The 14790-nt window shown below is 44.2% G+C and overlaps 1 protein-coding gene and 1 pseudogene across 1 annotated transcript in view; both read right to left on the bottom strand.

The window, feature by feature from the left end:
* Positions 1-14790, bottom strand: part of LOC141192373 (gastrula zinc finger protein XlCGF66.1-like) — a 99639-nt gene that overhangs the window by 21262 nt on the left and 63587 nt on the right. The gene's annotated exons all lie outside the window — the stretch shown is intronic.
* The window catches only part of LOC141192372 (uncharacterized), a 46264-nt pseudogene continuing 39490 nt past the window's right edge, over positions 8017-14790 (bottom strand).

The following is a 14790-nucleotide window of genomic DNA, read 5'->3' as shown; positions in this document are numbered from 1 at the left end:
CATCCTGCATAAGGGGCATAATGGGGGCATTGCACTGTGGGGCCAGTAAAGGGGTCCTGTACTATGAGAACAATACGTTTCCTCTCTTCCTGTCTCCATAGTTGGGTCGTATGTATCTATTACAAGAAACAGAACAAAAACCTTATGATTCTTATAAAGGGGCAACACAAGACCCCAAAAGAGTCTCCGTGCTGAAGGGGTTAATGCCCCCTGCGCCCAGTAATGGGGTCTCCACATACCTCCACCTGCAGAGCCGCCACCACATATATGGCTGCTCTGTGCGCACAGGACCTGTGATGAGGTCACAGGAGGGGAGGAGTCAGGGGTCACATGATCAGGGGCCTCAGTGGATGCAGGACTCTGCTGTGCTGGTTGTCATGGTGCTGGATGAGCTGAAGTTTATGTGTGGGGTCAGGAGGGGTTTACAGTGTGGATGTAGCAGAGCCGCGTGTGTACGAGGTGTACGGAGCGGAGCCGCGTGTGTACGAGGTGTACGGAGCGGAGCCGCGCGTGTACGAGGTGTACGGAGCAGAGCCGTGCGTGTACGAGGTGTACGGAGCAGAGCCGCGCGTGTACGAGGTGTACGGAGCAGAGCCGTGTGTGTACGGGGTGTACGGAGCAGAGCCGCGCGTGTACGAGGTGTACGGAGCAGAGCCGCGCGTGTACGAGGCGTACGGAGCAGAGCCGCGCGTGTACGAGGCGTACGGAGCGGAGCCGCGCGTGTACGAGGCGTACGGAGCAGAGCCGCGCGTGTACGAGGCGTACGGAGCGGAGCCGCGCGTGTACGAGGCGTACGGAGCGGAGCCGCGCGTGTGCGAGCCATACGGAGCGGAGCCGCGCATGTACGAGGCGTACGGAGCGGAGCCGCGCGTGTACGAGGCGTACGGAGCGGAGCTGCGCGTGTACGGAGCGGAGCCGCGCATGTACGAGGCATGCGGAGCCGCGCGTGTACAATGCGTACGGAGCGGAGCCGCGCGCGTACGAGGCGTAGGGAGCGGAGCCGCGCGTGTACGAGGCATGCGGATCCGTGTGTGTACGGAGCGGAGCCGCGTGTGCGAGGCGTGCGGAGCCGCGCGTGTACGAGGTGTAGGGAGCGGAGCCGCCAGTGTACGGAGCAGAGACATGTGGAGCAGAGCCGCACGTGTATGAGCTGTAGGAAGCAGAGCCGCGTGTTTACGAGGTGTACAGATCGGAGCTGTGTGTACGGAGCGGAGCCATGTGTGTACGAGGTGTACGGAGCGGCCAATAGCAAAGCCCTCGAGGTGTGATGAACATACGACTCCCTACAATGACCCCATTTCGGACACTAATCACGAGGGAAGTCATCTGAGGGTGTAATGGGCGTTCTTACGTTCTTATCCCACAGGTGTCTCACTGATTTCTTTACCACTCGTTTGTGTGTAAATAATATTACATTTGCTCAGAGCCGCAGCGAGGGGTTCAGCCAGGGGCGGACACACCACCGATGCACCCGGGCCCAGAGGTGAAGGGGGGCCCATGCAGGAAGGGGCGTAGTGCTCAGGCAGTAGACCACACAGCTGCTATGGAGCCCCTTAACTGAGGGCTGATGCTGCTTAACCCCGTCCACTCCCACCCGTAATGATTTTTGACACCGGACTGCACGCAGGGGCAGGAAGCTGAAATCAGTCCTGTCTGCTGTGTCCCCTCCTCCACAGTGGGTTCTGCAGCCCTCTCCAGAAGACCCTAATGTCATAAAAGATTAGTATATGAGTGTATGTATATGTGTGCAGGGCTGGCACCAGGAATTTCAGGCCCCATACTGGCAAAAACTTTTTAGGCACCCTGGAGACTCCGCCCAGGCTCCACCTCCACTCCTTGAACCTTCCACAGTCACACCGCCCACTCTTGGAAAAACTCCACTTCTGCACCACATCCTTATCAATCACACATTAAGGGTATGTGCCCACGGTCAGGAGCCGCCTGCGACCCCGAAGCTGCTGGATAGCCGTGCGGCTTCTGCCCTCATTTTATGCAATTGAGTGGTGCAATTTTTTTTTTGTACATGTGGAGCTTACTCATAGAAGTTAGACTGTGGAGAAAGTCCACGACGCATGCCAGTTTTCGTGGGTGATCCATTGGTGCACAGAGTCGCATAGTGGACATGGGATTTCTAGAAATCCTATCCACTATGCTGTAACACCTGGCCGCTGCAAGTTTGTTGCTGCATAAGCTGCAGTGTGAAACCCACAGCGGCTCCTGACCATGTGCACATACCCTAAGGCTGAGTTCACACGATGCGTATTTAATGCGTTTCCGCGGCGTTTTTGCAGTTGCGTAAACGCCACGGAAACACATTAAAAAAGCATGGTAGAAGGGAAGCAATGTTCCCCAATTGAAATCCGCATGTGCTGTGCCCATGATGCGGATTTTTCCGCAGCGTAAACGCTGCGGTCAAAAATCCGCAGCATGTCAATTAATTTTGCGGAAACGCTGCTCTTTTGCCGCCATTGACTTGCATTAGACCGCATGGAATCCGTATCACTGTATATGTTGATGCGCTTTTCATGCGGTCTAATGTGCGGATGGTACCCGGGTGTGGATGAGAGGACTCGCATCCAGACCCAGGTACCATTAAGAATAAAATAAAAAATATATATATTCTCACCTTCTGACGGCCCGCACAGCGCTCCTGCTTGGTTCCCGGCACTTCGGGGTTGAATGAAGAAGGACCTTCGCTGACGTCAGAGTCATGTGACGGGTCACGTGACGCTGACGTCGGAAGGTCCTAAAGTCTTCACTGCCGGCAGCCGGGACCGAGCGAAGCAGGACACCGGGGGCCATCAGAGGGTAAAGTATATATTTTTTATTTTTTGACATTCACACACTATATAAATCCATGCCGGTTGCATGGATTTATATAGTGTAAAGTTGACAAACACTTTCCAAGTGATGCTAAAATCGCTTGGGAAGCGCTTGTCAACTCGCATGCGGAAATGAAAGTGAAGACCGCTTCATTTCCGCATGTCCCTGGCAGGAAACCGCATGTACAATCCGCATGCGTTTTTTCCTGCCAGAGAGATGCAGAAACGCTCAGGAAAAAATCCTGAGCATTTCTGCATCGTGTGCACATACCCTAACAGTTCCTATAGAACACCAGATCACATACAGTGCCTTATGAAAGTATTTGGCCCCCTTGAACTTTTCTACCTTTTGCCACATTTCTGGCTTCAAACATAAAGATATAAAATTCTAATTTTTTCGGAAGAATTTTATTATAATGTAATTACCTGTTTTGATACAGATAGAAATGCTTGCTACATCTATAGCCTCACGATCAGGTTTTCCATCAGACTCTATGCAGACGTCTCCCATTGCCATTGATCTGTTATACATTCAGCTCTTGTATCATGGATTTGTACTTCCATCTAATCTGATTCGCCATTACAATGCTCCACAGTAATCTGATTCGCCATTACAATGCTCCACAGTAATCTCACCAGTGTTTTGTACTTGTTCTCGTCTGTTTCACAATGATGCTGTGTTGGCTGTAGTGGAAGAGGTGTCGGTCCCCGTTATACTATTTCTACTCTTCCGCAATTGATGCCACTTTGGTGGTGTCAGCCCCTAATTTAGGGAAATGAACACTCCTTATTGGGTCTCCATCTGCTGGGTTGGCGGTAGGTCCCCATTATACTAGTTCTACTCTACTGAAATTGATGCCACTTTGGTGGTGTCAGGCCCTAATTTTTTTAATTTGAAGACTCCTGATTGGGTCTCCATCTGCTGGGTTGGCTGAAGTGGAAGAGGTGTCGGTCCTAATTATAACATTTTTACTCTGGTGAAATTGATGCCACTTTGGTGGTGTCAGCCTTTAATTTTTTGGAAATGGGGAAACTTCTGCTTGGGTCTCCTTCATGTGTGTTTCCGGTCACAGTAGGCATCCCAGACCGGCAGGCTTCCACTTACTTTCAGTCAACTGCCTTCCTTAAATTTTTGTACCAATACTAATCTATAAAATTCATATTTCTGCCATAAGTGTGGCTGAGCATAAAAGCAGGTTGAGCTGTTGCATGTGTTATCAGGGCTCTCAGCACAGCAGACCTACACCGATCCCTCACCCACCTTGTCTGAATTTGAAGTTCAATTCAAAGCTGTAAATGCTGGCCCAGACCCTGATACTTCATGCATGGCCTATGGCTGATTGCTGCTGTGCCATTATAAAATTTGTACTGTGGGTCAATTGAGGCCACTTTCCTGGTGCCTGCACCTAATTTGATCTGTTTTGGCAGCTTTTGGGCCCGTTTGAAAGTGTTGTGTATGCATTTGGTTTTGCCTCCCATTGAATCCAATGGCGTTGGCTATGTTCGGCGAATATTAGATGAATAAATCGGTGAATATTGCAAAATCGGTGATCGTAATCGGAACCAAATATTGAAGTATTCGCTCATCTTTAATGGAGAGTAGTCATCATGGTGGAGACAGGGGAATGTTGATTGTAGGGAGCTTGGCACATATGGCAGACTTTATGTACCTCGGCCTTTCCCGTGACCCTCGTGTTACATTCAACTTGGCCAAAAAAGAGAACTGGGTGTTCACGCTGCTAGACAAACGGTACAAGGAGAACCTTGCATTTCTCCTTCCTGAGGTGGAGAGGCCTATTAAAATGGTGCTTTATCAGAAGGCCATTGTGGAAAATATGTTGAAAAAATTCCCATCAGACAATGCTAGTAGCAGGGGGCAAGCTTCCTTGCCCAACCAAGGAGGAAAGGCAAGGGAGACAACACACACACACCAGGTACAGATGAGGAACGGGTACACTGTCAAAGGCCTGGGCCAATTTCATGACACCCTACCAGCATCCATGCCCTGATGACCGGGTATTTATGACAAGGAGGGATAATAATCACTCTGATAATAATGAACAAAGCCTGGATTAGCACTGACTTTTCCACACCGCCAGATGACAGCAGCACATAAAGCATTTTTAATCTTCAATATTTGAATGAGGCCTGCCAGTTGATGCCTTCTAGAGTCAATGAATGACCCTGCTTATAGTTTTTTCCTTTCTTTGCACTTTATGAGTGTAGAAGTGCCACTACACTTTGTTCACAATATTTGAATGAGGCACTACAATTGGTGCCTTCAAGGGTGTATGAATGACCCTGCTTGTAATTTTAGGCAGGATTTGCACTTGGGGCATAGCCTTTATGAGTCTAGGAGTACCACGACATCACAATTTGAACAGAATGTGTATGAGGCCCTCCTTTACAATATAATAATTTTATTTCTATGGCGCCAACATACAGTACAGACCAAAAGTTTGAACAAACCTTCTCATTTAAAGATTTTTCTGTATTTTCATGACTATGAAAATTGTACATTCACATTGAAAGCATCAAAACTATGAATTAACACATGTGGAATTATATACTTAACAAAAAAGTGTGAAACAACTGAAAATATGTCTTATATTCTAGGTTCTTCAAAGTAGCCACCTTTTGCTTTGAGGACTGCTTTGCACACTCTTGGCATTCTCTTGATGAGCTTCAAGATGTAGTTACTGGAAATGGTCTTCCAACAATCTTGAAGGAGTTCCCAGAGATGCTTAGCACTTGTTGGCCCTTTTGTCTTCACTCTGCGGTCCAGCTCACCCCAAACCATTTTGATTGGGTTCAGGTCTGGTGACTGGAGGCCAGGTCATCTGGCATAGCACCCCATCACTCTCCCTCTTGGTCAAATAGCCCTTACACAGCCTGGAGGTGTGTTTGGGGTCATTGTCCTGTTGAAAAATAAATGATGGTCCAACTAAACGCAAACCGGATGGAATAGCATGCCGCTGCAAGATGCTGTGGTAGCCATGCTGGTTCAGTATGCCTTCAATTTTGAATAAATCCCCAACAGTGTCACCAGCAAAGCACCCCCACATCATCACACCTCCTCCATGCTTCACGGTGGGAGACAGGCATGTAGAGTCCATCCGTTCACCTTTTCTGCATCGCACAAAAACACGGTGGTTGGAACCAAAGATCTCATATTTGGACTTATCAGACCAAAGCACAGATTTCTACTGGTCTAATGTCCATTCCTTGTGTTCTTTAGCCCAAACAAGTCTCTTCTGCTTGTTGCCTGTCCTTAGCAGTGGTTTCCTAGCAGCTATTTTACCATGAAGGCCTGCTGCACAAAGTCTCCTCTTAACAGTTGTTGAAGAGATGTGTCTGCTGCTAGAACTCTGTGTGGCATTGACTTGGTCTCTAATCTGAGCTGCTGTTAACCTGCGATTTCTGAGGCTGGTGATTCGGATAAACTTATCCTCAGAAGCAGAGGGGACTCTTGGTCTTCCTTTCCTGGGGCGGTCCTCATGTGAGCCAGTTTCTTTGTAATGCTTGATGGTTTTTGCAACTGCACTTGGGGACACTTTCAAAGTTTTCCCAATTTTTTGCACTGACTGACATTCATTTGTTAAAGTAATGATGGCCACTCGTTTTTCTTTACTTAGAATTTGTATTATGGCAAGAAAAAAGCAGCTAACAGTCTATTCAGTAGGACTATCAGCTGTGTATCCACCAGACTTTTGCACAACACAACTGATGGTCCCAACCCCATTTATAAGGCAAGAAATACCACTTATTAAACCTGACAGGGCACACCTGTGAAGTGAAAACCATTTCCGGTGACTACCTCTTGAAGTTCATCAAGAGAATGCCAAGAGTGTGCAAAGCAGTCATCAAAGCAAAAGGTGGCTACTTTGAAGAACCTAGAATATAAGACATATTTTCAGTTGTTTCACACTTTTTTGTTAAGTATATAATTCCACATGTGTTAATTCATAGTTTTGATGCCTTCAATGTGAATGTACAATTTTCATAGTCATGAAAATACAGAAAAATCTTTAAATGAGAAGGTGTGTCCAAACTTTTGTTCTGTACTGTATTTCACAGCACTTTTAATTGTAGAGGAGAATTGTACAGACAATAAAAGACATTACAGAATAACAATCACATAAATCTACAGATGCCAAGAGGAGTGATGGACCTGCTCGCAAGCTTACAATCTATGAGGAGATAGGGGAGACACGAAAGGTGGACGGTAACAATTGTTTGTATTGTAACTCTTTCAGCTAAAATTTCCCATAGACGAGCATCCGAGCATTAGGAATTGCTCAGTTTGAGTAACAAGCATCCGAGTATTTCAGTGCCTACTCCTCCCTAAAAAGTTTTCAAGTATCTCATTGATAAATTCCCAAAGTTGAGTGAAGAAAGGATAAAGGAAAGAGTCTTAATTGATTCATATGCTTCTCCAAGATAATGAGTTTCTCTGTTGCGGAGAAAGGAAAAGGCTGCATGGGTAGCATTTGCATTAGTGATAACTAATTTTTTGGGAAACTCAAAAGCAGATAACTATGAAGCGTTGGTGGAAAGTCTCCTCAAAACCTATAAGGATCTGGGTTGTAACATAAAGATTAATTTCTTACATTCGCTTCTAGACTTTTTTCCATCAAACTGTGGAGCAGTGAGGGACGAGAATGGTTAGAGATTTCACCCAGATACTGCGGCTATGGAGAAAAGATATCAAGGAAAATGGAATCCATCAATGCTTGCAGATTAGAGTTGGACAATTGTAAGAGGTGATCGGATGCAGAAGTACAAGAGACAAACAAAAAAGTTGTCACTGAATGAGGAGCAAATTTTGTAATGCAATTTCTGTAACTGTTTATAATTCACAATAGTGTTTGCACAGATTTTAGTTACTTGAATTGTTGCCAAGTTTCCTCTAAATAAATATCAGAAAAATGGCATAACAAAATATTCTGCATCTTTATATTTGCAAAAGTAATTATGTTTCAAAGTCCTGAAACTTTTATGCATTAATTATATGTAGCAGTACAAGGAAAACTCTTGGATATCATAGAAACAAGAGACAGCTAAAAACATTCATTGTCAGATTTGAATTCACGAGGTCAAAATCATTAAGAAATGGCTCATTTCATAAATTAACCTGACAACTTTTGAAAATTTGTAAAAAATAGTGTTACATCTGAAAGATCCTTGAGCTAGTCAGGTGGAAGGTCCTTCAGCTACTCACTCAGGATGTGCAGGTCCCGGTACCTTCCTCTCCTGCTCTACATCAATCGGTTAGATAAGTGTGGTGCTGGAGGAGAGAGAGAGCAGTTCTCTCAGTGATCAGGAAGGACACTGTATGAATTTTTCCTCGGTCACTGGAAGCTGCCTCCAGTCTATAAGACGCACTCATTTGTTAGCAAGATGTTTATCTTGCTAATAGTGTGTCTTATAGTCCACAAATTATGGTAAGTTCTGAAGTAATTCCCTTTCTCATTTAATTATATGACTGTCTGGTATATGTTTTTGTACAATTTGTCAATAACATACATAGTTTCTCCCTGTCTGAGTTATTTTGATGGCCAACAAAATACAATTTTCCAATAACTCACTTTTTAAAATCCAGGTATGATAATAGCTTCTCTCTGTGTGGGATTTTTGATGTTTAAAAGGGTTGTCCAAGTAGTGGACCCCATGTTTGGTCCTATTAAACTGCAAAAACTTATACAAACCCATGCATGCGCCGTTCCAGCGGGGTCGGCATGTGTGTTCCCGGGGCTCATGTGAGGTTGTTACGTCATGGGTGCCCTGCGCCCAATCAACGCTGTTGTCACAGTCCCCACCTCCAGACAAATCGAACATCACAAAGGAGCCAGAGAGCAGCCACAACCAAAGGCTTCCTGTTGATGTTCAATACGTCCGAAGGCGGGGACAGTGAAACCGGCACTGATTTTGCGCAGGGCTCAAGTGATGTAACAACCTCATGTGAGCTCTGGGAACGCGAGTCCCGACACCGCTGGAACGGCGCTGGCACGGGATCTGAGTAGGAGTGTTTTCATTTCAAGGAGGCCAAACATGGTACAATTTTCAGTTAAAACATTTCCAAAATTCTGAATATGAAAAAGGCTTCTCCCGCGTGTGAGTTCTCTGATGTTTATTAAGAGTTGATTTCCAAGTAAAACATTTCCCACATTAAGAACATAAAAAAGGCTTCGCCCCTGTGTGACTGCTCTGGTGACAAAGAGATTATTCCTTCACACAACATTCCTCATTATGAACAGGAAAAAGGCTTCTCCCCTGTGTGAATTCTCTGGTGCCTAACTAAATTTGATTTATCTACAAAACATTTCCCACATTCTGAACATGAAAAAGGCTTCTCCCCTGTGTGAGTTCTTTGATGTTTATTGAGAGTTAATTTCAGGGTAAAACATTTTCCACATACTGAACAGGAAAAAGGCTTCTCCCCTGTGTGGGTTCTTTGGTGCTTATTAAAGCTTGAGTTGTGGTTAAAATATTTTCCGCATTCTGAGCAGAAAAAAGGCTTCTCCCCTGTGTGAGTTCTCTGGTGGCTAACAAGATTTGTTTTCCGGGTAAAACATTTTCCACATTCTGAACATGAAAATGGCTTCTCCCCTGTGTGAGTTCTCTGATGCATAACAAAATCTGATTTCTGGCTAAAAAATTTCCCACATTCTGCACATGAAAATGACTTATACCCTGTGTGATTTCTTTGGTGGATAACAAGCTGTGCCTTCCGGTTAAAACATTTCCCACATTCTGAACATGAAAAAGGCTTCTCCCCTGTGTGAGTTCTTTGGTGACTAAAAAGAGATGATTTCTTCACAAAACATTTCCCGCATTCTGAACATGAAAAAGGCTTTTCCCCTGTGTGAGTTCTTTGATGTTTATTGAGAGTTAATTTCAGGGTAAAACATTTTCCACATTCTGAACAGGAAAAAGGCTTCTCCCCTTTGTGAATTCTCTGGTGCCCAACTAAATTTGATTTATCTACAAAACATTTCCCACATTCTGAACATGAAAAAGGCCTCTCCCCTGTGTGAGTTCTCTGGTGGCTAACAAGATGTGCTTTCCGGTTAAAACATTTCCCGCATTCTGAACATAAAAAAGGCTTCTCCCCTGTGTGAGTTCTTTGGTGACTCACAAGAGCTGATTTATGGCTAAAACATTTCCCACATTCTGAACATGAAAATGACTTATCCCCTGTGTGATTTCTTTGGTGGATAACAAGATGTGCTTTCCGGTTAAAACATTTCACACATTCTGAACATGAAAAAGGCTTCTCCCCTGTGTGAGTTCTTTGGTGACTAAGAAGAGATGATTTCTTCACAAAACATTTCCCACATTCTGAACATGAAAATGGCTTCTTCCCTGTGTGAATTCTCTGGTGGCTAACAAGATCTGTTTTCTGGTTAAAGCATTCCCCACATTTGGAACAAGAAAATCTATTCTCTGCTGGGTGAAGGTTTTGATATTTAAGAAAAGACTTTTCGAAGGGAAAACTATTTCCATATTCTGAAAGTGAAAATGACTTCTTTGCTTTAGGAGCAATTTGTTTTTTAATGCTTATTTTGTGACTTTGATTTTCCTTAGTAGTTGGTAATGAATCAAAAGACAGGACCTGTTTCAAAGGATCAGATGACAGATCTTTGCTGTGAAGGGATGATGGTATATCTGGAGTAATGGCATTCACTTCAATTGTATCATGTGGTATCTCAAGATCATTTGATGTAAAATTTGAAGGTGTCAGCTGTCCCTCTGATCTCCTGGTACAGTCATCTGCCAAGAATAAAACCAATTATTATTTATGAATAAAAATATCCTTGAATATTATATTTTTGAAAATTTCTACTTAATGTCTGTGAAATGGCAAGTTATGTAAAATATTGAATTATTCACCAAGACAATGACAGTTCACAGCCTAATAGAAAACCTCATAGGATGAACCAGTGGAGCATGGTGTGTAAAACTGTTTGTTCATTCTGTCTCCCAAATATGCAATATAAAGCCACCAAACAATGTTATGTAGTCAAAAATGATACCAATAAAAACTTCTACTCATCTCACAAAAAACAAGTCCCCACTCAGGTCCATCATCTGTCAATGGAAAACCAGAGGTTTCCACATTATTAGTGGCTCAAAGGCTCTTGAAAAGCAACATGGCTTCCATAAATCAATCCAGCAATAACCACTCTCCCAAAGTCAGATCTCCCCCTCGCTTCTGAGCCTTGCAGTGCGCCCAAACCACATTTAGCATCCAAGTATTTGGCATTACTATAGTGAGAGGAACCCACTTAATTTACGATGTGTCTCCTGGAGCACAATCTGGGCACTATATGTTGGATAATGAAATTATATATTTGTAATTTTCACTCTCCAACATCCACAGCGTGCTAATTTCTGGAAAGTGCCTGTGGAGTCAAAATAGTCACTACTCCTATAGATTATTTCACTGAGGGCTATAATTTCCAAATTGGAGGCACTTTATGGGGATTTCTACTGCTCTAATTTTCTGCCATTTTGTCATATTAGAGCTTCTGCAAATGGTTTGTCCCATTTCATCTGGATTTGCTCTTGGGACATCTGCTTCTGTCACCAGGAGCCGCCTTATTCATTCTGCAGGCAGCGCTGGTGATGGAGGAGATGTCGGAACCAGAAGTTGTAGGTGGCGCAGGCTCTGACCAACCAGGAAGATTAGGGTGCCTGGTACCTGTGGTATCATCCAGTCTGCCAGTATGGGGGTGTGTGCTGTCCAGCTGAAGTAATCTGCGCCCTGCTTCAGCCATTTGGAAAGCACCGCACCCTACTAAAGCTGGAAGCATATTGCCGGAAGCTGCCAGATACAGCCTTGTCCTCCTCTGGTTCAGTCCTCTGTGCTCAGCTCCCGGCTTGTGTATCTGTTTCCTGTTGTGACCTCGGCCCATTTACTGACTACTTTTGTGTCTTCTGATTTAGTATTTTCTCTGCCCTCCTGGTTCTGACCCGGCTATCTGACTATTCTTCTTCCCATCTCACTCCACAGAACAGCTAGTAAATTTAGATTCTGACATTTTGGAAAGGCAATGGAGACCTTATTTTTAAAGACTACCAGGGAATTGCAGACTCACATAAGTGAGGCAGGCCAATCCCACCACAAATCATACAAATAGAATAAAGAAAACACGTTACATCCCCAAATAGCAACATATGTATGAGGGAAGAGCTCCAATACTAAATCAGAGTTGCACTCGTTTATGGTGGATCATTGGAGCTATGATGACTCCTGAGCAGAAGAGTAGAGAAAGTATTAGCGCCCCCATTTCAGGAGAGATTGTGCAGTAATCTGAATTCCTCAGGATGAAAACATAATGGAATTTATGACGTGGAGTGAATCCATGAAACCAGGGCTGGAGCCAACACATCTCCTGCAGACGTGAATAAATGTATATTACAGCCATCAACCACACACAGCTTAGACATACAGTGGGGGAAATAAGTATTTGATCCCTTGCTGTTTTTGTAAGTTTTCCCACTGACAAAGACATGAACAGTCTATAATTTTAAGGGTAGGTTAATTTTAACATTGAGAGATAGAATATCCCCCCCCAAAAAAAATCAATAAAATCACATTGTATAAATTAGATAATATTTTTTGCATTTTGCAGTGAGAAATAAATATTTGATCCCCTACAAATCATTATGAGTTCTGGCTCCTACAGACCAGTTAGACGCTCCTAATCAACTCGTTATCTGCATTAAAGACAGCTGTCTTACATAGTCACCTGTATAAAAGACTCCAGTCTACAGACTCAATTAATCAGTCAGACTCTAACCTCTACAACATGGGCAAGACCAAAGAGCTTTCTAAGGATGTCAGGGACAAGATCAAAGACCTGCACAAAGCTGGAATGGGCTACAAAATCATAAGTAAGACTCTGGGTGAGAAGGAGACAACTGTTGGTGCAATAGTAAGAAAATGGAAGAAACACAAAATGACTGTCAATCAACACCGATCTGGGGCACCATGCAAAATCTCACCTCGTTGGGTACCTTTGATCATGAGGAAGGTGAGAAATCGGCCTAAAACTACATGGGGGGAACTTGTTAATGATCTCAAGTCAGCTGGGACCACAGTCATCAAGAAAACCATTGGTAACACATTATGCCTTAAAGGTTTAAAATCCTGCAGTGCCCGCAAGGTCCCCCTGCTCAAGAAGGCACATGTGCAGGCCCATCTGAAGTTTGCCAATCAACACCTGGATGATTCTGTGGGTTATTGGGAGAAGGTGCTGTGGTCAGATGAGACAAAAATTGAGGTCTTTGTCATTAACTCAACTCGCCGTGTTTGGAGGAAGAAGGATAAGTACAACTCTAAGAACATCGTCCCAACCGTGAAGCATGGGGGCGAAACATTATACTTCGGGGGTGCTTTTCTGCAATGGGGACATGACGACTGTACCGTGCTATAGGGAAAATGGATATGGTCATGTATTGCGAGATTTTGACCAAAAACCTCCTTTCCTCAGTAAGAGCAATGAAGATGGGTCGTCGCTGAGTCTTCCAGCAAGACAATGACCCAAAACATACAGCCAAGGCAAGAAGAGAGTGACTCATATGGGACCATATGAGCACATTCAGCAGCACAGAAGGGAGAGAAGGTAGATTCAGCCAATAAGATATCAGGGTTCTAGGAAGCCAACAGCATCATTACCCTCCGCTTTCTCTCACAGGCCCATCATAATATTTTTCTTCAACTGATTTTCTAACTTGTCAGCACATTCTACTTACGCATTTAGCTTTGTAATTTACTGACCTGGGAACGTACCGGTCAGTGTCTTCTAATCCCAGGGGGTAGGTGGATCTCCCAGGTTGTAAATTCTATAGAAAAGGGCTTTCAATGCTCAAAGTCATTTCACAGTTTTGGGTGTAGGAGAATTTTGTGGTCTTGTGGCAAAATGGTGATCACATAATTGTGATACGGCTGGACTACACCACCGATAAAGCAGCCACAGCCGGTGACTGAGAAGAATCTGTGACTTCTCTGTATCTAGTGGTTACTACTCACCTGGGTAGTCATATGTAGGAGTCTCCTCTTTACACAGCTCATCACCCCTCACATATGTCTCTGTAGTATTAATATGGGTCAGATCTTCACTCTGAAAACAAATATTGTAAAAGTCACAAGATGGAGAAGTCACATCTATGATCAGCTTTAATCCTGCCATCTCCACCATTCTCATTACACAAGTATAAAACATATAATACTGGTGGATAAAACAAGACTGAACACAAGACATTCACAGTCGTCTACACATCATAGGGGAGATCTCATGACACCTTCTCTCCATCTACCTGATGATCCTGAGGAACATTGGGATCTTCTTGTTTACAGTCCTGTGGAAGAAGAGGACGGGGACATCTCTCTGGTGTTGTCCTCTTACTGGATAGATCTGGAGGAAACACATACAGGGACTGAATTCATTCTTTACATACAGATAATTATAGGCCGTGTGTATTTAGTCCTGTCTATTACCTGGTGATGTGAGGGGCTGGGGAACCTCCATCATGATGTCCTTGTACAGATCTTTGTGACCTTCTAAATACTCCCACTCCTTCATGGACAAATAGACAGCAACATCCTGACACCTTATAGGAACCTGACACATACAATGATACCATCATCCCGCCTATCCCATCATAGCATTAATGTATAATGTCCCAGCATTCCCAGCAGTGTCACCTCTCCAGTCAGCAGCTCAATCATCTTGTAGGCGAGTTCTAGGATCTTTTGGTTTTTGATGTCCTCATGTATCAGGGGATGAGGTGGAGGCCATGTGATTGGGTTCAGGGGTCTCCCCCATCCCTCAGATACAGGGTCCTGACAGTGATCACTAGAGGTCTTCTTCACTACTGTGTAATCCTGGTTATGGAGAGACACATTAATAAATCTCACTCCAGACATTTCCAGAGTCCTCACCTCTCCAGTTCTGTCCAT

This window comes from Phyllobates terribilis, unplaced genomic scaffold, assembly GCF_046119375.1.
Source record: "Phyllobates terribilis strain yellow unplaced genomic scaffold, ASM4611937v1 Scaffold_60__1_contigs__length_8166268, whole genome shotgun sequence".
NCBI lineage: Eukaryota > Metazoa > Chordata > Amphibia > Anura > Dendrobatidae > Phyllobates > Phyllobates terribilis.
This window is presented reverse-complemented; position numbering and strand designations above follow the sequence as displayed.